The sequence below is a fragment of the Sapajus apella genome, unplaced genomic scaffold, assembly GCF_009761245.1.
Source record: "Sapajus apella isolate SASKATOON/1434 unplaced genomic scaffold, GSC_monkey_1.0 scaffold50, whole genome shotgun sequence".
In the NCBI taxonomy this organism is placed as follows: Eukaryota; Metazoa; Chordata; class Mammalia; order Primates; family Cebidae; genus Sapajus; species Sapajus apella.
Genome location: NW_022436990.1, coordinates 16,089,159 through 16,110,927, shown reverse-complemented (window position 1 = coordinate 16,110,927; position 21,769 = coordinate 16,089,159). Strand labels below are relative to the sequence as shown.

The 21,769-nt window shown below is 33.2% G+C and overlaps 1 protein-coding gene across 8 annotated transcripts in view; it reads right to left on the bottom strand.

Moving 5' to 3' along the window:
* Positions 1 to 21,769, bottom strand: part of NOVA1 (NOVA alternative splicing regulator 1) — a 136,504-nt gene that overhangs the window by 93,206 nt on the left and 21,529 nt on the right. The window lies entirely within an intron of this gene.

The window sequence follows — 21,769 nt, the reverse complement described above, 5'->3', positions numbered from 1 at the left end:
CTGATGTTTTTGGTTCAGATGAAAATTCAAGGGGGAAAAAAGCAAAATAGGTAAGATATCAAAACTGAAGCACAAGCACCATAAAAATATCTAAAAAGAATTTTTTAGAAAGCCATTCTGAAATTCCAAACTACATTATAGTTAAAAAACAACTTTATAAAATAATTAGTCCTCAACAACTACTGATGTTTTATGAAAAGACAACTTTTTCCCTCCAAAATGAAATTCAGTTAGATTCCAAATACAGTCTTCATCCTTAGCCCATATAAACAATGAGTCAACCAAGTTTATGATCACTTTAGTTCATTAGTACAGAAAATTATTACCACTTTCTGCTTTTACTACACCAACCTGTCTATATAATTTATCTTTGATGGAATCAGAAAATCAAATTCAATAATTATTCTCTGAGAAATATCACTAAATCACAAGGCTGTAAGGTACTAGTCAATCTCCTAGCTCTAGGCAGAGCTACTACGTATATACTACTCTGAAGAGGTAACTTTACATTATTAAAAATATTTACACGTAGATTTCTTTCTGAAACAGACTGACGGTGCTTTGTGACAAAGTCCAACAAACCTGACCAATAAAAACATACCATAAGTCAAACTTTTCTGAATCTCACTTTCTAATTACACAGAATTTATTTACTTTGGCATATACTAAGTAGAGTTAGAGAGAGCTGACAACTTCCTTTCAGCTTTCTTAAATTTTTTCTAGAATACAGCATAGTGTAAATATATATTACTTTCCTTAAGTGACAAGACATGGCTCTTTATTTAAAAAGACATAGAACAGAGATTCCCAATTTCGTGTTCACATATCAAAGGAATCTAGGAATTCTAGGAAATTGTACACTAAAATAAAAATACATGCATTCCATACTCACATGTTTCAGGGGAAATGGGCTGTAAGATTTTGTTAGGTTTTTAAAGGGCTCTGACTTCTCATGCAGTTTAAGAAACTTTGATAAATTACACTGAAGAAATCCAACTGAACAAGCAGAACTAATCCTTCTAAATTAAATGTGTAAATGAGTATTCTTTCTTCTCATGTAAAATGAGTAATAGCAACTTGAAGGGATATTCCAACTACAGGATGAAATAATGCATACCAGACACATGATATAACACCTGGCCTATTATTGTCAGTAATAGTAATAATAGCTCAAAAGAGCTCCTCAAATAACTATGGGATTCCACCTTTGTTTACTGTTTCATAATTTCATAATATTAATTTTTATTTAGCCATGCCTTCTAAAATAGATCAGTATCACAAACTATTTCTGTATTATTTTCAAAATGAAAATGTTAAGTACAAGTTTTAGAATTCTGCTACATACCTCTGGAGTCTGCATTTCTCAAAAAGCCATACTGGTCCCTTCTCACACACTGTACTTACTTGGAATAGAGTCAGATATAGTAAATATTTGGCTTTAATTTTTTTATGTAAATAATGTCATTTCATTTATCAGTCTTTTATTTATTTAATAGTATACAAACAAAACATCTAAATTTGAAGACTCTAACAAGGGATCACAATTTTTAAAAAAGTAATGCACATAATACTTTTATTTTTAAAAATCATTTTCTCTACTCCTTCCAGGTATTTTTCTGGAGATATAAAGATACAATAACCATTCATACATACATATCCTTCAAAAAGAAAAAGATTATTCTCACCTTTAAAATAACTCACAATATTACAAACAATATGACAAAACCCTCCAAGATTGTGGTGACTTAAATACTCATTTAAAAAATGACAAGTGAATTCTTAACAAAACCTAAAGATACTCAGTGAGGAAAAAGGCTTGCTAATACATATAAAATGACAGCATACGACAACTATACAAGTGGTTCCTAACTACTTCAAATGTAAAGAATGTTTTCTATTCTTCTCATAGAAGTTACATTTTATGTATTCACACAGTAAAAAAATACACAGCTGCAGGTTTTATGCAAAAAGGCAAAGAAGTAAAGAGAAGCATAGTTTAGCATTGAGTACTGTAATGAAAAGGATATGAGTGGAATAGAGTTCATGTAAGAACCATGAAGAGAAGGACAACAGGTACAGAACAAATTATGTTAAGGAATTTTCAAATGTTTCACCCCAAGAGTGGCATTTAGGTAAGTATTTTATAAAAAATAATTCTAACAGCATAGAAAATAAATTAGAGTTATGGACGATTCTACTGCGGTGATAATAATGGGAATATACAATTAGAAATAATAAAAGTAATAAAAATTAAAATTATACTATGTAAAACACTGGAAGAGTAAAAATTGTAGGATAAGTCAAATATATTATCTAAAGATCAAATCTAATAACTAGAATTCATTAATTCAATCAACACCAAAAATTCATTGTTTCTTATGGGTCAGGACTATGTTAGGCACTGAGTAAAGTGCTGAATAAAGAAGTCAATGACCTTCCCTCTTGAAAATCATGTTAATAGAAGTGATAAACTATTAAATATAAAATTTAATGTATAAAAATTAGTGTATAAACAAAAAATAAAGCAAGTGATGGGAATAAAACAAATAACACTATTTTAAGTGTATTCAGAGAACACTAAGGAGGCAGCATTTAAAAGAAGAATGAAATGAAGTAAGTGTACTATCTGGGGTTTTAGCATACTGTATACAGATAGATAGCAGATGGTAGATTAAGAGCAAGCCTTGAGGCAGGAATATGTGATCAAAAATCGAACCTGCAGTCAGATCATATTGGGCCTTCTAAGCCATAATAAGGACTTCAGGTTTGTTTTTGTTTTTACTGTTTTAGAAAGACGCTACAGTATTTGACTGAGGTAGAGCTGTGGCAAAACGAACTTCACTGTAGCTAGGAAGAATAAAACTACTAGGCAAAACTGGTAAAATGTACATAATTAGATATCAGGTGGCACTTTCCCCATTGCCCAGGGGCTGGCAATTAGAACCCAAGACTAACAACAAAGGCATCTATCAAGTATTTTATATTTGGAAGACAGACTTAAACAAGTGAGAGCCAACTCTACCTCCACAACTTAAATATCTTTACCTTCCTCAGTTCCTTCTTATCCCAGAAGTGCCTTCTCCTGCCTCCATCATGAGGCAATCATCAGACTTTGCTTCACTGACTTAATGTAGCTGAACAGTGCTGTTGCTGAGAGTCCAAATCAGGGAAGAGTTCATCTAAAAGATTAGCAAGAAGGGAAGACTGGTATCTCACCTCTCAGTTGGACCTCTGCTTGTGTGTTAGACTTGCATATTATCCCATGCCCATTTCCCTTCTCTGTGCCCATTTGAAGAGACACAGAAAAGACATGGAGTCGGAAGACAGGGTACAGATAATTGGGATTCCCTCTCTGCAAAAGCAAAGAGTGTAGTGAGTGTGAAAGTAGCTGAACTTGAGCCCCCAGTTGATGGAGACACAAGCAGCCAGAGGTCGTGAATATACTAGAGAGGTAAAAACTGAGAAAGAGCAGAAAAAGACAATCCAGAAATGGTTGCTATGACATTCCAAAAACAACTGCCACACCCCCCACCAAAGTTTTTTACATGTGCTTCATCAGAGAGCTAGTAATCTCCCTATCCTCATAGGAGGAGGACTAGGCCAGCCCTGGTTGCTCAAACCTGTAATCCCAGCACTTTGCAGGGCTGAGGTGGGCAGATCACTTGAGGCCAGGGTTCAAGACCAGCCTGGCCTACATGGTAAATCTTCTTTTCTATTACAAATACAAGTAACTGGCTGGGCATGGTGGTATGCAACTGTAATTCCAGCTTCTCGGGAGGCTGAGGCAGGTGAATTGCTTGAACCTGGGAGGCAGAGGCTTCACTGAGCCAAGATCATACCACTGCACTCCAGCCTGGGTAACGGAGTGAGACTCTGTCTCAAAAAAGGAAGGAAGGAAGGAAGGAGGGAAGGAGGGAGGGAAGGAGGGAGAGAAAGAAAGGAGGGATGGAGGGAGGGAGGGAGAGGGAGGGAGGAAGAAGAAAGGTACAGTCAGTGTGAGGGAGTGGAGCAGACACCGAAAAAGAGGGAACAAAAGCTACTACTTACTTTAGAAAGCCGTTTCTCTTTCTACCTTTCCCCTTACTTCATCAACACACAGAATAAGAAACAGGTGTATGAGTGAAAAACAGATCATTCTCCACTCATTGGATTGAGCAAAGAGAATGACTAGGCTTCAATCTCTTCCAACACTCTATAATCTCCTAGAAAAGTCCAAGTCACACTGACTAAAAGAAGAGAAATTGAGTTTAAAGTTGGCTATGAGATGAAAATTCAAGTTAAATGGACTTTACTGCATTAAACTCAGATTAAACTGGAGTGTCCAGAAATCTATAACATCATCTTGAGATGAGTAAAAGAAACAAAAAAGAGTGATTTGACTAATTGTAAACAAAAAAGGTCACACTGGAGAAAGAACAAACAAACAAAAAAACCACTCCATGTTCCTGTTCCCACTTAATACTCCATCCCAATTCATACCGTGCTATAAAATTGTTAGTACCAATGAGGTAGTGATTTTGACTATTCATTTATCTAAAACATTCTATGATTACCAGGCTGAATACAATTATCACATTCTTATTTCTTATTATTATGAACAACGAGCAGTTACCTAACTATGGCTATTTTGCAGAGAATTTCTTAGTATTTTCCTTGTGTATAAAAGGTACAGAAATATTTGTCCATTTGTAAATAGTAATATTAAGCAATTAAATAACATGGAAATATTTTGTGCATTTGTAGAAAATATTAGGTTTTACAGAAGCTAAAAAGTAATGTCTCCTAAATAAGACACCAAACTTAGAAGCTTGCAGATCAAAAAGGCTCTACAGCAGCACAGACTAAAAAAGAAAGAAAAAAGAGTTTAGAAGGATCCTTGCCTTAAGGAACACTTTTCAATATTCATGTTTCAGTAACCTAAAATACAATTTTAGGGAATATTTTCCTCTGACTCATAGTTTAATAACAGGATCTTCCTCTAAATGGAATCATGCTCTCTCCAGGCATTTAATAGTTAAATTAATATTTAATGCGCATTCTCTTAAAAATAAGGCACTTCCTTTTAAATAAATTAAGGTATCAGTATTTTGTGTGATTAAATTATGCCTGGCCTTGTCTCTTTTTAAATGTCACACTTTTGAGAATACAGAATCCTATTACATTGATGTTTATAACTGTTCATGTAATGTTCTCATTCATTTAACAATCACTCATTACCCTAAATTATGACATGTATATTCAACACATATTTTATCAGTCATTCCCTCTCAGAAGCACAACATACTGAAGAGAAAGTAATGTGAGTCAAAACTACAAAACTAAGTTCTAAATTTATGCCTTTTTTCTACTCTACTTTCTCACAGGGTTTAAAAAGAAATATCAGTCACAAGTAAACTGAAAAATGTAAGAAAAATCATGGAAACTTAATTCATCGAAACTAACATGTTAATTCACTGTTAGTTAATAATATCAACCTACACAACTTGACAAAAATCAAGTTGTGATGAAACACTTCTAAGCTTTCCTAGCTTAAGTCATATTTAATTCAACAATAGTTATTACTTATGTCAATCAGGAATACATAATCTGCTACTATAATTTGTTATCAAAAAATTATTGATGTTACTTCTAAGACTTACCACGTTAACATTTCATATAATTGTGCAAAAAGTGGTTGTTCTAACACCAAAAACTGGAAAAAGTTTGGTATAAAACTAACAAAATATGTTTATGATCTATGTGAGTAGAACCACAATACTCCAATGAAAGAAATCAAAGACAATCTAAGTAAATGGCCTATTCCATGCACTCAGAGAGGAAGACTCGTTGTTAAGATGTCAGATCTTCCCAACTTGATCTATAGATGCAATGTAATACCTATCAAAGACCCAGCAAGTTACTTTGCAGATATCTATGAACTGATTCTAAAGATTTATACAAAAAAGCAAAAGGCCCAGAATATTAAAGGAAAATAACAAAGCTATGAGACCAACAGTATCCAACTTCAAAACTTTATAAAACTATAGTAATCAAGAGAGTGTGGTAATGGTAAAATAACAGACAAATTGATCAATGAAACAGAAATTAAGAAAGCCCAGAAAAAAACCCACATCAACATAGTCAACCGATTTTTCACTAAGGAGAGGAAGTAATTCAATAGAGTAATGATAGTTCATTTCAACAAATAGTGCTGGAACAACTGGACATCCACATGCAAAAAAAAAAAACCAACCTAATCTAAATATAAATCATAAACCTTTCACAAAAATTAACTCAAAATATATCAAAAATAAAACTACAACTCCTAGAGGACAACACCAGAGAAAATCAGGGTGAAACTGTGCTTAACAATGACATTTTAGATACAACACCAAAAGCAGATCCATGTAAGAACAAAATTGATCAGTTGGATGTCATTAAAATGAAAACTTCTGCTTTATAGAAAACACTATTAAAAGAATGAAAAGATAAGCCACAGATATGGAAAAACACATGCCTCATAACGTACTAGTATCCAAAATATTAGAAAAAACACTATAATTCAACAATTAGAAAATAACACAATTTAAATATGGGCAAAATGTCTTTAAAAGACACCTCACTAAACAGATGAAATTATGTGAAACAAGCATATGAAAAGATGCTCAATATCTTATGTATATTAGGACTGTCATAATAAAGTACTACAAACTGGGTGGCTCAAGTACTTGAAGTTTAAGAAGGAATAAGATGTTGTCGGGGTGATTCCTTTTGAGAGATGTATCTTTCCAGGCCTCTCTCCTTGGCTTGTGGATGGCAGTCCATGTTTCTATGGTATTCTTTCTGTGTACACATCTCCATATACATTTCTCATTTTATAAGGACACCAGTCATAATCTATTCAAACTTACCGTAATAACCTTTCCTTAACTTGATTACATCTCCAAATAAGGTCACATTCTGAGGTACTTGGATTTAAGACTTTAACACATCAATTTTGTGGGGATACAGTATCTCCTTAGGAAAGCGCAAATTCAAACAACAATGAGATATCAATACACACCTATTAGAATAGCTAAAATCCAAAACACTGACATCACCATATACTGGTGAGGTGATGGAACAATGAAGGGAATTGCTGGTGGGAATGCAAAATAGATGAACCACTTTGTTTTTTGGTTTAGTTTTTTGACACAGTCTCACCTTGTTGCCCAGGCTTGAGTGCAGGCTGCTCACTGCAGCTTCTACATCCCACCGCCCAGTTGCAAGTGATCCCCCCACCTCAGCCTCCCAAGCAGCAGGGACTACAGGCACATGCTACCATGACTGGCTATTTTTTTGTTTGTTTGTTTTTGTATTTTCTGCATATACGGGGTTTTGCCACGATGTCCAGGCTGGTCCTGGACTCCTGAGCTCAAGCTATCTGCCCATCTCTGCCTCCCAAAGTGCTAGGATTACAGGCATGAGCCACTGTGCTTGGTCCACTACAGCCATTTTGGAAGACAGTTTAACTGTTTTCTTACAAAACGAAGCATACTTTTAACATGTTCCTGGTATTTACAAAAATGAATTAAAAACTTATGCCTACAGGAAAACCAGCAAACAAAAGTTTATATCAGCTTTATTAAGGACTGTCCAAACTTGGAAGCAAAGATGTCCTACATACAGGTGGATGGATAAACAAATGGTGATACATCTATACAATGGAATATTATTTAGTGATAAAAAGATGTGAGCTAACATGCCATAAAAAGAGAGAGAGGAACCTTAAATGCATGTTGTTAAATGAAAAACAAAACAAAACAAAACAAAACAAAATTCGATCTAAAAAGGCTACCAACTGTATGATTCCAACTAAATGATGATCTGGAAAAGGCAATATAGAGAAAGTAAATGATAGTGGTTACCAAGAGAGACTCGGAGGGAGAAAAGGAGGAATGGACAGGTAAAAAACAGGGAGATTTTGTTTTTACAAATATATAATGACATTTACCCATAAGTGCATGTCATTAAATATTTGTAAAAACATATGAAATGTACAACATAATGAGTGAATACCAAGATACGTCATAGACGTCAGTTAATAAGCATGTCTCCATTTTGGCTCATCAATTGTAACAACTGTAACACACTAACTGTCCAAATTTGGAAGCAAAGATGTCCTTCAAGGCAGGTGGATGGCTAAATAAAGTGGATAATAATAAGTTGATAATAATAAGACAAACTGTGTTAGGAGCAGAGGGAGTCTGGGCAAAAAGAAATATATGGCAACACCCTGGACTTTCTGCTAAATTTTTTATAAACTTAAAACTGCTCTAAAAATGGTCTATTAATTAAAGAAAAGTAGTTATTCTACTAAGAGGGTCAGGAAGTAAAGGAATTAGGATACTTACATGGAAATAGAAGTAAACTAAAAAATTTAACTGCAAATGGTGACAATATTGTTTTTTCAGTAATAGTCAATAATCCATAACATAATGTATGACAAGCTATGACATAACACTCAATAATAAAAGTATAATTTCTATATAGGAAAGTTATTTTCTGAAAAAAGATTTAGATAGTCCATTTTGCAACATTTAACAAAATGCTATTTTCATTTCAGAAAGCCAGATAATGCCTTAGATACAATAATATTGATATGTAAGGTTTTTTTTTTTAAATATTCATACTATACTTACTTTAATCATTCTAAAATTCTCTAGTCTATATAATTATATTAGGATGGAACTAGGTAATATTATTTAAGCAAAGTAAAACAGAAAATTTTGATTAGAAGAACACAAGGATAATTTCCCCTCCTTGCCTACATATCAGGCACCTCACTTGTATGCAAAAGAAAACTTACAGGGAGAAGATGATTTTACATTAACTTGGAGATAAATTTTCAACAAGAAAGAAGTAGTTTTATACCCTTTTAATATTAAAAAAAAAGTAGAGATTATTTCTCTGAAGTATTACATTCATCCATACTCCTGGTACTATCACTACTCTATATAATGTTCTCATTTAATTGTCCTTTGCCACTTCTATGACTATAATGCATCTTTCCAAAAAAAGGAAATTGTAATCAATTTTAGAAAAACATAAAATATATTGGTAGCCACATTAAAGAGTAGAAAGGCCATTTGGAATCTAACAAATGTGGAATTTATTCTTACTGTCATCACTTATTGGATACTGGTTAGTATAACTCTGGGAATGTTATTTAACCACTATTTTGGAAAATGGGATAACTGTAAAGGTTAATGCCATTCTAGTATGATGTAGACAGGTTTTTTACATGAGATCCTCTTATTATTAATTGCTGTTGACATTTACAAATCTAAATATCCATAAATTATATTCAAGATCAATTCCATAACAAATATACATGGAATATTATTCAACAACAACAAAGAATAAAAACCTGTCATTTGTAGCAACATGGATGGAACTGGTAGTCATTAAGTGAAATAAGCCAAGCACAGAAAGACGAATATTGCATGTTCTCACTGATATATGAGAGCTAAAACAGTGCATCTCATGGAGACCAAGGGTAGACTGCTGGTTATCAGAGGCTGTAAAGGGTTGAGTTGGGGGTTAAAAAGAAGTTGATTAATGAGTACAAATATACAGTTTGATAGTGTTTGATATCAGTACAGTGACTTTAATAACCTTTTGTATATTTCAAATTAGTTATAAAAGGATAGTTTGAGAATTTCTAGCATAAAGCAAAGATAAATATTTAAGGGGATGAATATCCTAATTACAACGATGTGATATTTAAAAATTATGCAAAATTACAATAATTTAATACATTTTGTATAATTTGTAAATATGTACATCTATAACACGTACATATTGATAATATGTACATTTACTATATATCAATTGAAATATAATGTTTAAAGACAGATCATATACCAAACTTATGACTCTGAGACTATCTCCCTATTTTAAGGATGTCTGAGAGGCGAATGAATTTTTTAGAACTCTTTAAAAATGTCTATAACATGATTGGTCATATTTAATAATACATGTCTTCAAATAATTTTCTCAAAGGAAAAAGATTATAGCTTGATCTACCAAAAAGTTGTAGAAATGTATTAGTGAAATCGGTAATTGTATAAATTTAGTAAAATGAAGGTTTTATTGAATAAGAATATATACATTTGCTTTTTGCCTATGTCACATAAAGAAACTGTCAAAGTGGTGTTCTACAACTTCCTGAGGCTTTGGGGGATAAAAATCAAGTAACAGCAGTCTTCTTCAAGTAATAGAAAAATTAGTTTAGGTATAAAACTGCCCATTTTGAGGTTTTATCTAATTTTTAATATTTGATGACTCCACCAGTTGTCTATACTATAATAATCTATCAGATTTTGCATAAAATTCTATTAGTCTAACGTGGTAGTTGTAAGGACAGACTTTAGAGATGGAATGTAAGGAAATCTCATCCCTGTCTCTAATTGTATAGATATTAGAAACATATATACTTACACACATACACATATATATACCAGACATATACATTTACATATATAAAGGAATACACACATACAATGTGGGCAAATTAATCTTAGTGGTATCTCTGCCTCATATATTTATTGCGTGAATTAATTCAACTGACACATGAAAAGCATGTAGTTTTAACCATCTCTGGCTTGCAGTAAATTTCATATAACTATTATTATTATTACTGCTGCTGCTTTTATTAATGTTAAATTTAATATACTAACATGTCCAGTGTCCTAAAGAATATTATTTCCAAATGCTCTTTTACAGCAAAGACAACATGGTGCAGGGTCAGGGGATGGTTTCGAGATGAAACTGTTCTACCTCAGAACATCAGGCATTAGCTGGATTCTCATAAGAAGCGTGCAACCTAGATCCCTCGGATACTCAGTTCATAACAGGGTTTCTGTCCCGAGAGAATCTAATGCCACCGCTGATCTGACAGGAAGCGGAGCTCAGGTTGTAATGCTTGCTAGCCCAGCAGCTCACCTCCTGCTGTGTGGCCCAGTTCTTAACCGGACCGGACTGGAGCAGAGTAGGGGACCCCTGCTCTATTACTTAATAAGCTGAATAAGTTTGAGGACTACTGACACTGAAACATAACAAGCATAGCATTTTAAAATACACTTGGAATTTCTAGAGGATGTAGAAGAACTGAGAGTACGAAAGTACCTTTTGTCACTAAATCCTTTGAACTCTCTTGATTTTGAAATCTATTTGCATGTCACATAAGATTCGTGAGTAGAGATAATAGAAATGCATCCTACCACAAACCTTTATTCTTTAACAGCAGCAGCTGACACAGGAGAATAATTTCCTGCTTCACTGTGCTGACAGCACATCGTCTAAAATCAGAAATTATATCCTCAGCAGGAAGGCAATAGGTTTCTATCTATACTAAAGAAAGAAAATAGAAAAATTACGCAAAATAGAGGTGACTTATTATTATAAAAAATCAAATGGTATTGAACAGTTTCTTTTAAACTGGTGAAATGACACACTAAATATACTAAATTTACATTTAAATTTCAAGTATTTGGATAGAATGCTTCTTAAAGAAATAAAAGTTTTGTCTATTTATAATGTTTGATACTTCCAAGCAAATATTATATTTCTCCTACTCTCAAATTTTTAAACAACAAAAAAATTTCTAATGAGATCAGCTCTAACGTATTAGTTTTCTGATTTTAATCATTCCTAGTGTGTTAGAACACTGTGTCCTAGTTCAGTCAGTTAATGCCAATTCTTTAAAAACATATTTAGGAGAATGGTGTTAAGTGATAATCATTTATATTAAAGTTTTGTTCTGTTTCCAGAAAAATTATTCTTCACTCAATAAATTATAATCTTCATGTTTTGTGTATGCTGCATATTTATAAGCTGCTAGGTTTTTATTTTAGTTATATGAAAATCTAGTAACTTGCCTTATTGGAAGTCATTTTTAAGGTGTCATATTAGTTTAAGCAACTTAGATGTCCTAAAGAAGTATGTATTATAGGCTTCTGGTCCATACTGATAAAGTAAAAGTATCGAGAACTCAGGTTCTACAAGCAGTTCCTGGATTCAAATCTTTCTATCACTTACTAGCCATATGAAATTAGTCAGTTACTTATTCTGCTTCCTCATTTGTATAATAAGTATAATAGTAGTATCTAATAGGATTGGTTTGAGTATTAAATGAAAATCTATATAAAAGCACTTAGAAAAAGTCTAGCATATAGTAAGGTACTCCACAAATGCTAGCTAGCTGTGTTTCTGCTGCTAAGCATGGCAGATAAGCACACATACTAAACTTCACTACCTTCTGAAACATCACTAAAATGACAAAATAGTATAAAATCAGAAAGGCAAGAAAAAGGATGAGGGAAACAACAGCAAACAAGAAATTCAACGTCGTTTTGGAAAACGAAAAACTGAAGCAGAATAACTAGGGATACACTCCACACAGGACAGAAAGCTGAAAACAAGGTAACAGAAATTGATAATGCCAACAGCAAGATAATTTGCCTAATGAAACCCCAGAAAGACAGCAATAATGTTAGTGCTGAATACTGAGGGAAACTCTAAAGATCTATATAGAGAACATTTTGCCACATAGTTTTACTATCCTATGCTACATATTCCCTTTTACCCCTAGAAGTTCAGAATATTAGCTATCTTGACCCAGAAATGTTCCTAAAATACGGCTAATAGGCAAAACACAGGGAAGAGTCAAGGGACGAGGTTAAATTGGACTGAAGTGGTTCCTAAATGCTAGCAGGCAGATATATACCACATAGAAAGAATATCTGAAAATCCAGTAATAAAAGTTTAAGAACTCAGATGACAGACATACAGCTACCATTATACAGAATCCCCAGCTTTTTGCCTGATCACAACAATGAAGCTACTTAAGCAACAAGTCTTGCCACCAGACACACAACTTTCAACGAAATCAGTAGCACCACATTAAGCCAAAGCTTTGATAAAAAGTCTCCAACACTAAAGACTAAAACCAAAATAAACAAATAAAGATACTCAGAGGAAACACATTACAAAAAGCAGAAGCAACCTTAAGGCAAAACAATTAACGTCTTCACAGACATCAGAATTGATAGTTACAGCCACAAAATAAGAACGATATGTCACATAAAAAAAAATTATAACGGGGTGGGGGAAGGAAAATCAATCAGAGAAACAGTAAGAACTTTTAGAAAATGAAAATAACTCAAATAAAATATTCAATGAAAGAAAAAGCTGAGTCTCTGAATAACTACAATTTAAAAATTTTTTAATGAAAAAAGAGAGAGAAAATAAGAAAATCAGATGACAAATCCAGCCCAACATATGACCTATGACCAGTGACAGAGAATAGTAAAATGAGAGAACAGAACAGACTGCCTTCATAATTCTGAACCAAAATTATTTTCAGTCTACAATTATATACATAAGCTTATAATCAATTAAATGTGAGAATGATGATATATTCAAGCATGCAAGCTTCTATGACTCCTTTATCATGATGCATCTGAAAAATATATTGCTATAAAACAAAGGATTAAAAAAAAAAGTAGAAGCAAGCATGGGATTCAGGAAACAGAGGATCCAGCACTATAGAAACGGCAGAAGCTCCAGCATAAGCCCAAGTATGGGTTTCATGAGAGTTTTCAGAGATTTATTCTGTTTACATCCCAAAACTCAAATACCTTTAGACCTAAAAAAGCCTTCATCTAGTGGTTTTTACGTTGTATCCAAACTAGTTTCTTCTAGTCTTACATATAAAACCTCAACTCTGTGAAGTATGTACTATTATTTTCACCATTCTACAGATGAGAAAATAAAGGTACAACAAGGCAAGTTAGTAAGTAGGAGTGGAAATTTTGACCCTGGCAATTTAGTTCCAGAACTCATGGTCCTTAGTGATTTGCTCTACTGTATGCATTATAAACCTATTGAGCACAACCCATTGTCTTTAATTATTTGGAAATCATTTCAGAAACTCATAGGGCCTGACACACATAACTTCACCATTTCACAAAAATTGTGTATCTTACAAACCATGGTACTTCAGATTTGATGAACAGGTAGTTAACGGCAGTTAACAGCATAATAGCACTTACAATGCATCAGGCACTATTCCAACTGCTTATACATATACACTAATTCAATCCTCACAACAATCCCATGAGGTGGATACAGTTATTATCTTTACTTTAAACATGAGAAAATGGAAGCACAGGTTAAGTAGATTGCTGGAGTTCAAGTAGATACTATGTGGCAGAAAAAGGATTCAAACTTAGGAGCAAGTTTGGCCCCAGAGACTGAGTTTTTAAATATCATACAGTACTGCTAAAGGTTTTACATACACCATCACTAGCTACTGCTCCTTGCGATAGACAAATTAACACATCCATTTTTATATCAGGAAATTGTAAAACAGAGATATCAAGGAACTTGTACAAAATTCACAGAGTTTGCAAGAGACAAAACAGAGATTAAAACCCAGTTCTGCCTCACTTTGAAGCCTTTGAAATTGGCAATAACCAACGCTATTTTACTATATAATATATAAACAATATGGTTAGGGACTTTTTTAGTTGTAAAAATACGTCCAACAGGTATGTCTGGTTTAGTGTTTCTATGAGATAAACAAATACACTTAAACCTTTAAGTACCCAAATTTTAAATACATTTAAGGAAATCTTTCTACAATGCATCACACATATACCTAACTTCTTAAAATGTAATGAATACAATTCAAATATATTTTGATGAATCAGGTTCATCACTGTGATAAGCAGTAATGACACTGTGTGGGAAAGTAGCTACAGGTGTAGAGTGTACAAGATAAAATTTAAGAGCTATTGAAGTTAACAGGAGTCCTGTAAATTTGAAAAAGACCATGCTGAGAGAATTCACTTTTGTAGTTAGTCTTTGCCTCAGAAAAAAAAAAAAACCCACAATATCTGCTTGACTTTGCTTTCTATCTACTCTCACTGTACTTTTAGACTCCTGCACTATTGTAAGAACAAAATGTTAACCTTTTTGAAATCTAGGTAGCTATTTGAGTTATCATCAGCCCTCAAAAGAGAACCTGTAGAACTATCCTATAACATATGGATTTCTGGTATCTCACAGTGCCTAGAGGTCTGTTAATCACCCATCCCATACTTCAAATCACAAAGGTGTTCTATCTTGTCCCTCACCTGGCTGTTTTCTGTTCTCTCGTATATCCACTGCTATCCCAGCGTATTCCTAACTTCCACAGTACATCACTCTCTTTCCTTTTGTTTCTTTCACCATGTTTCATTTTGCGTATCCACTCTGTCATTTCTTGGCTTCCACATCAAAAGATCAAAAATTCAGGGTGATATGATAGCCAAAAAGTGGCAAGAAACTTGATAGACAAGAAAAAGGTGAACCATGAATTCATTTATTTTTGTAATCTAGCAATGAGCACTGTGCCATAGTATAGACTAAGTGACATGGTATAGACTAAGTGATACTGTGTGGAATCAAACTGACTACATAAAATACAAGCAAATCACCAACAAATGGATAAGCTAACACCAGTACCACCACATTCTCTCATTCATTAGCTTTCTTTTTAATCTTTAATCCTTGATTAGTACCGAAAACGTGACAAAAGACAAAAGAAGGAAGAGAATGCAAACTGAATGGCATTCTTAAATAATTACACGGGAGGCTGAGGTGGGTGGATCACGAGGTCAGGAGATCGAGACCATCCTGGCCAACATGGTGAAACCCGTCTCTACTAAAAATACAAAAATTAGCTGGGCATTTTAGTAGATGCCTGTAGTCCCAGCTACTTGGGAGGCTGAGACAGGAGAATTGCTTGAACCCGGGAGGCAGAAGTTGCAGTGAGCTGAGATTGCGCCACTCCACCCTGGTGACAGCGCGAGACTCGTCTCAAAAAGTAAATAAAATAAAATAAAATAATTAGTATATTACAAAATGGGCTTTCATATAGAAAAAATATAATGATTTAGAAAAGTGACCTATGTTTGTTTTAAGGGTATTTAAATGAGCAGAAAGAAAAAAAAAAACGATGCAATTGAAAGACAGGCAGGAATATGTTTCATGGTAAACAAAGGGATGAAAATACAATCTGGATGCTAAAATTATATGAATGATGAAATATTCCTTCAGGGTCACGGTAAAATAAAGGACTATAAAATGCCCTAGGGAATGAATAACAAAACAGCTTAGTAAAATCTTAAAAATGCAATGACGAAAGAGTGCAAGCAGTGTTTAAAGTTACTAAGAGACATAATACATTAAAACAGTCACAATTTCTAAGAAAATATCAAACTTATTTAGAAGGCTATTAACAAATCATATTATCACTAACTTCAAATTCCAGGTTTAATTTATTGTCATCAAATAAGAGTTACCATTAATAATCAATTATACACAGAGTGTACTTACAAACGTGCTCTCTAGTTGGGCTCCAATGATTATAAATAAGTACCTTGGAAAGTGATTTCACTTTTTGTGCTTCAGTTGTCTATCTATAAGAATAGATCCTTCTTCATAAAGTTTTTGAAAAGACTAAGTAATATATACACAGTTTGCTGAATATGGCTTTGCAAATAGTAAACATTTATTAGTTAACTATTATTATTATCATTATTTCCCTACAACTTCCTATTCATCTATTAGCGTACCTCTCAGCTAATAAGGAAATAAATCCCATAATATGGCTAAGGCTACAGATGCAAAAATTGTAAAACCAAAAGTAAAATAATAGATACTAAGAAACAGAACCCACCATAATCTTCTTTCTCACTTGGCATTTCTTATTGAAAATGGCAATTTGTGTCATCAATAAAAATTGTGGAAACACAGAACGCATCATAATAAGGAAAACGTTACTATGTTAGAACACAGCAAAAATAAATGCATTTACCTATTTTTTAAAGGCTAAATGCTACTTTTTAAAGTCTTCCTTCAGAAACCAATCCTTAGATAAACATTCCATTTTTCTCCCTCTCTTCTACAAAAAGCTAGAAGCTGAGAATATAGTTACTATCTTCAAAACTGCTTGGAAGTACCTTTTTCATAGGATAAGCACATAAAATACATGAAAATGCAAGAAATTACTTTCATTTTCTATAAAAACACTTGCCTTCAATCAAGCTTGCCTTTCCCAAAAACCTTCCAAAATGACGCCAAATTATAATCCAAAAATCAATACATTAAAGCATATACTTTGAGCTTAAATTTTAAAATCCTATAAAAATAATGTAGAGTTTAATCAATTATAATTGTAATTCATGAAAAATGCCTTCAGAAAAATGTACAGTTTCTCTTATTTGTACTATCCTATAATATTTAGATGACTTGTTTGAATTTTTTTTTTTTTTTTTTTTGAGACAGAGTTTTCCTGTTACCCAAGCTGCAATGCAGTGGTACAATCTTCACTCACTGTAGCCGGGACCTCTTGGGCTCAAACGATCCTCCTACCTCAGCCTCCCAAGTAGACTACAGGCATGCATCACCACACTCAAATAATTCTGCTTATTTTTTGTAGAGAGGAGGTCTTGCTATGTTACCCAGGCTGGTCTTGAACTCCTGGATTCAAGCGATCCTCCTGACTCAATCTCTCAAACTGCCTGAATTATATGCATGAGCCACTGCACCCGACTATGTCTTACTTGAATTTAAATAGTTCGACAGTGGTTAGAGTAACCCAATCTGGAGAACAATAAGATCACTTCCGTTTTTCATATGGCTATTCTTCTGCACCTGTTTCATTTCTAGTCTTCTGCTTCATTAACTTTCCATTTCCTCAAATATATTAAATCTGAAATAGTCATCTCAAAATGCTAACAATCTGATAACATTTTAAGCAACTTTTTTCTTGCTCAAGATAAACTAGTTATGCTTTTTAAAACTATTTTTTTCATTTGGTTATCAACAAAGCTCTCTGAACTACTGCACCTTTATACAGATTAACCAATATTACAGTCATTTCTGTCTGTATTCGAAACATCTAAAGAGTTTCTTGATATTTACTGTGTGATACCTCCCAATAAACAAAAATAGTGATAAGACTGATGAAGGATAAAATCAAGTAAAATGTAAAAATGAAAAGGGAATCATGGGAACTGCTGAGATCTTGGAAAAAGGTAGGCTGATATATTTGGATAATAAGAGAGGTTTAGGTAAAACAGAAAATGTCCATGTTTGTTTTGAGAATCCTAGTATATTTACAGTAGGTTTTTGACACATATTGCTAACTACTCTTTACAATGTAGTAACTGTTATTAGATCTTCTTTCTCAAAATTCCTATCAGGTAGTAACTTAGAATTCCATTTCTTTATAACCACAATCATCCAACTACAAAATGAACACTACCGTGGAATTCAAGTGCTTATGAGTAAAGAATGTAAACTGCTTAGAGGCAGTGCTATACGATGTACAACTTGGACTCTGGAGTCAGACAGACTTGAGTACAGATCAACCTTTTTACCAGCTGCATGATTTTGGTCAGCTTACATTATTCCTGAAACAGTTTTATATATTTATATATTTATACTCTGGAAATATACACTTCCAGAGTAGCTAGGGGAAATAAGAAAATTTTGTAAACAAACAAAAAAACCTAACATGCTTTTATGTCTGACAGCATAAGCAAGGTAACCCAGCCAATTCTCCTGCCTGAAACAACTATGTCAGAAAAAATATTAAAAACACACTCTTCATGGCATCTGTTAGCTGACCAGAAACTAATAAACCTAAATAAATGCAGGAACCTAACAGAATAACCAGAGCATGTTAGGGGACATTTACCTTGAAGGAATTTGATAAAACAAGTTAATCTGACCTTTTGTCTATTGACTTTCGTGTTCCAGGTGGGCAGCCTGATGAGAATCCCCAATAATACTAACTTCAACCAGCTATGCTATCATTGTAAGAGTAAACATGCCCTGATGCTGTCAATTCCTAGCATAGACACTTGGAATGCAGGAAAAATACCTCCAGGAATTCCTAACCCCAAGTTTGCTTTCAAACAGATTTTCAGCATGAATTCATACCTGGTGGCTAAAATAATCTCAAGCTAATAATTTGGTTTCAAGTTGTTCCCAATTATAATTGACAATGAAATGCAAAGGCAAGCCACTCTGAGGGAAAACATCTTTATCCCAGGATTCAAAAAAATTCCCTCAGGTAAATTGCTAAGAAAATTTTAACAACAAACATTGACCAAACACACAAGGAAGTATGGTGGCAAGAGTAAGAACCAGCAGAAACAACACAGAGAAGAATTATCAGATAGAATATTTTAAAGTAAGTATTCTTAATACCTTTCATGATAAGAGGTTTGAACATGGGACAGCAAAAAATCTGAGAAAGGGTCAAACAGCACTTCTAGATATAAAAAACATAACTGAAATTAATGAACCTGGTAAATAACTTGACTACAGAATATCGTAATATATTTTAATTAATTTACTTCCCATTTTCCTCCTCAAAACATAAACATTTTGATTAAATGTGAGCAGCAAAACTGAATTCTTTAAAAATCTGATTTATAGTATGCATTTGTGTGTGGCTTATTAAATATTTCTTGACAACAAACAGACCATTAAAATATTAACAAAAAACCAAGCAGATGTGGATGATACATTATTTCAGAAAACTTTCCAAAGTAATTTTTTAAAATTACATGTTTCTTGAAATATTAATTGCTTCCTTTATCTAGAAAATTCTGTTTACCACAGAAAGTAATTAGGTAAACCTATATATACAAATTATCAAAAACTTCAAAGTAGCATAATCAAAAAAGCAAAAGTGGCCCATTATTGACAAATAATCACACCCAATTTCAACCTCTATAACTTGAGAGCACAGTCCAAAACAAATTTCTAGTTGAAAAGAATCAGTGCTAGATTGTTTCAAACCTTTACTTCTTCAACAACATACTATTTCTTAGTTTATATTATGATCTTCACTTTCACTATCATAAATAAAGCAAAGCCCAAATAATTTTGAAGTTCTGATTCAATACATACTTAAGGCACCAGTGTTTTTGCTATATGATAATTCTGTATCTTCCATTTCTGGTTCTTTACCTTAAAGGATCTCTAAAAGTAAATGCTAAGAAAGTTAATAGAAGGAAACCATCTGTTTATTCAAATAAAAATATAAGCTAAGGCTGAGCGCAGTGGCTCACACCTGTAATCTCAACACTTTGGGAGGCAGAGGTGGGTGGATCGCCTGAAGTCAGGCGTTCGAGATCAGCCTGGCCAACATGGTGAAACCCTGTCTCTACTAAAAATACAAAAATTAGCTGAGGGTGGTGGTGGGCACCTGTCATCCCAGCTACTCAAGAGGCTGAGTCAGGAGAACAGCTTGAATCCAAGAAGCGGAGGTTGCAGTGAGCCATGATTGCACAACGGCATTCTAGCCTGAGTGATGGAGTGAGACACCATCTCAGAAAATAAATTTAAAAATTAAATTTACATATCAACTATGAAATAATTTTTGAAAAAACTCAATTGCTGTGGTTATAGTACTAAAATCCTGTCAATGGCAAAATTGCAGTTGTCAGTATGAACATCTCATGAGAAAAGATTAAGAAGAAAACAAAAAGCGCTATCTAGCATCTATATAATACATTTGTGTATATGTGTATGCTTATACATATGTATATGTGTACTGTATGCATATACATATGTGTACACATGTATAGATGCATATATTTAAAACCAACAGATAAAATTTGCAGAAGGCAATTGTTCCGAAAACAACACATAAAGATAAATTACTCTGGTAGGTCAATCATTTCCTGAATTATCTTTCAGGAGTTCACGAAACACTGCTGTAATACTATAATGTGCTAAAGCAGAATTTTCCATAAATTTTATATTACACAAATAATCACCTCTAATAAAGTATTCAAAACTAACCTTTATTAAGTTTAAGATATATCATTTATATTTCCTTTTGTTTAATTTTCCTAAATTCTGTGAACTGTCTCTTTCATATATTATAAATATGCCTAAGAAAAGTATTTTTTTCTGGTTTAACCTACTGTCCACATATATGCACAGCTGCATGAATCACAAAGTCTGTTCTCTCTTTCTTTACTACCAACCCACAGGCTTCACTTACAGCTTGGTGGAGAGGAGAGCAATAATTGGTAATGTGCTATTTTGGTTTACAAATTAAATAATATGAAGTAAAATATTTTGGATTAAAAAATACATATGTTTATATAATGTTTAATGACACTTTTTCCTGTTACCTAGGATTTAGAAACTAGAATCCAGAAAAGAGAACAAGGAGGTAATAGTATCTTCACATTCTAAAAAGAACTGAAAAAAAATTGAGGACAGCCAGTCTCTTTTGGAAATATTCCTCCCCTAAGGTGCTGCAAGCCAAGAGCATGATTCCTATATACTGAGAGTACTCACGAGAAGACACTATCTTTTCACTCTGGCTTACATTAATAGATATCAGACTTAATGATGCTCTCTGTCCTTATGTGAGTGCAAAAAAGACTGTATCACATATATCAACAAGCCCACAAATTTATTTTGTCTTATTCTGGCAGAATATTTACAGAGATCAAATATCTTTTGCCAGTAAGACATAGTGATAAAATGCATGATTAGAAAAAAAAGTCAAAATTGTTATTACATAATTATTTCATTTAAAATACTTATTAAATCGGTAACAACTCATTTTTTCTGCTTATGTGGAAAATAAGATAAATGCTTTTAATAATTGAATACAGAACAAAAAAACAAAATAGTAGAGTTAAGCCTAAGAGAGTTAAATTAA